The sequence below is a fragment of the Triticum dicoccoides genome, chromosome 3B (assembly GCF_002162155.2).
Source record: "Triticum dicoccoides isolate Atlit2015 ecotype Zavitan chromosome 3B, WEW_v2.0, whole genome shotgun sequence".
NCBI lineage: Eukaryota > Viridiplantae > Streptophyta > Magnoliopsida > Poales > Poaceae > Triticum > Triticum dicoccoides.
Window position 1 is genome coordinate 705,928,847 of NC_041385.1, and position 2,490 is coordinate 705,931,336.

Below are 2,490 nucleotides of genomic sequence, written 5' to 3' on the forward strand. Positions count from 1 at the left end.
GCTACAAGGGCTGTTAATTGTGAATTCTTGCTTACCTATGTCTCCTTAACATTGTTTGGTAGTCCATTATGCATCGGGAATCCATATTGAGAGGGAGTCAAGGGCCAAATCATTGAGGGAGTTAACTATTTTCCTTAATTGTACTATTAGGAGCACTGTGTAAAACTGGACCACTTCTTGGATGACTCGCGGTTTAAGCATACGGCTCAAATTAGGTCCTGGCAAAAACAGTAGCTTTGTCAACAATCAGAATATCCTAGAAATTTGTTTAGTTATTTGGCCAACAAACCCAAAAAATCATGTACCTTAAATTCCCTTTTCTCTTGCCTGGCCGAAGGTCACTGACCATCACGCGCATCGACCCATTTTTCTGCAAGCCCCATGAGGATAACAATGTATGGAGTATGCTTGTGCACAACAGGATCTTTGTCGCATATGTCGATCGACCTTGCAAATCTGAGAGTCAATAGCAAGTCAGCAACGAATATTTCCCTAAGAACGAAATAATTATCATGCAACTTGTTCTGCTAATAATCAAGATACAAATATATTCTTACTGCTTGAGTTCAGTCCAGAGATAACATTCCACAAAAATGAACTGATCGTTGGCATTGTCCACTCCATCGACCACGATGATGCTAACCACATGTACATTACTTGCCTTAACTGAATATTGATCCCATTGTTAACTGAATATTGGCCCTAGTGTTAACTAATATGCTAAACTCAATATTGATCCTAGAGATTGCTTGCACACAATCCTTGGAGATTTATACTGGAGTAATACATTTGTCCTTGTGTTTGAGATACGGTGAAACTATAATCACAGAGAATGGTTGAGTGTATTGGAGATACAGTCAAGCATTAATTCACTGGACCATAGAAATACCAGCATCCAGTTTAAATTTCTCAGAAAATGGAGTGCAATTTAGCCTGACCATTAATCTACACATAATGTTGTAGATTAAGCCTCACCGTTAATCTCTACAGAAAATGTTGTAGATTCTCACAAATTATCTTTAAACTTTTAAATTGGTTGCTCTTATGGGCTTTATATGAGAACCAAGTGCTACTACCATTTTTGGAATCTAATGTATATGCATTCTAAATTCAGTTTACTTTAAATCTTCAGTACAGTCGGTGACAAATTCAGTACAGTACTGAGAACATTTAGAACACTAACTTTAATGTACAATCGAAGACAAATCTTCGGTAGTTCAGTTAACCATTAACTTACTGTAACATAGGGGTATTTTACTGTAACCAATATCTAGTGAACCACTAACTTCTGTAACCAGTAACAGACATTAACACTAACTTACTGTACCCACAAGCTTAGTGAATTTTTGACTTCAGTAGTTGGGAACCAACACTGTATAAAAACACAGATTTGACAGTACTCAGGAAGCATACACTAACCATCCTCCTTTGATCTTTCGTCATCTCCCGGTGACCTCCTCTTTTGTCTCCGCCGAGCTGCTGCACGCACACGCAAAGACATGTATGTTAAGACATAGAAAACATGGATCAGAGAGAAAGAGAAGGGGGGAGCATGAGTGTTGAGAAGACATGGGTGAATATGAGGATGGAACATAGGTCAGACCTGGAGAGGAGGGGGAGATGGATCCGCCGATCCTCCTCGCCTTCTGAAAAAGGCAGAGCGCCTTCCACCGGACGGCTGCACCCAAGGTGACGGCGACATGCTCCTTGTCGAACAAAGCACCGGCAACTTGGGAATCAGTTGCTCCTGCTCGAGGACGCAGGGCTGCACGGTCGAGCCATAACACATCAAGGACTCCCCATGGAGATAACCAAACTTTAGAATAAACAGAAATTGCTCTATTTTTCTAAGCCAAGAAGGTGCACAATCAGAACCATGATCACGTAGTGTTTTCTCAAACCAATTAACAACAAAGAGTAATCAGCAGCTAGAAGGTGATTCACTAACATAGGATATGCACATGAGAGACTTGTTATAGCATAAATCATGAGACTAAGAGCACCAACATAGTCCTCTTCCTAATTTTTCCGTCTGCTAAATCAACATAGAAGAGAAATAGGAGCTTACCCATCTTCTTCTTCCCAACAACTCTGGAGGACTGCATCTCTGCCCCTTAGGATCCAACCCCCCTGCAAATGACAAAATCAACATATCAAATCACGAGCAGACGAACTGGTAAATCCGTGCGAGAAGGAGAGGGGGGATGGGGAAAGTGGTGAGGGCACTCAGTGGTGGCTTCGCATGGCGGATTGGAAGCTGCTCACCTCAGGTCGTCTTCTTCCCAGAGGTGCAGTAACTCGAGGACCATGGTCCGCCACTCCTTCAGCCTACGGCGACGCCACCAGGCAGATCCGCTGCTCCTCCCGGTGATGAACACGTGGTAGAGGAGGAGTAGCGGGGGAGGGGGAGGTGCGCTCCTGCCAATGGGTGGTGGTGGAGGCGGCCAGAGTTGACCTCTCGACGGCGGCTGGCCGGAGTTGCGGGAGAGG

At 43.6% G+C, this 2,490-nt stretch overlaps 1 long non-coding RNA gene across 1 annotated transcript; it reads right to left on the reverse strand.

Annotated features, from left to right (window-relative positions):
- Nucleotides 1-381: 381 nt before the first annotated feature.
- Nucleotides 382-1,624, reverse strand: LOC119281913. The gene is made up of 3 exons (XR_005138574.1): nt 1,604-1,624; nt 1,420-1,479; nt 382-456 (listed from the first exon to the last, which is right to left on the reverse strand). It is a non-coding gene; the product is annotated as an uncharacterized LOC119281913 (long non-coding RNA).
- Nucleotides 1,625-2,490: the final 866 nt, after the last annotated feature.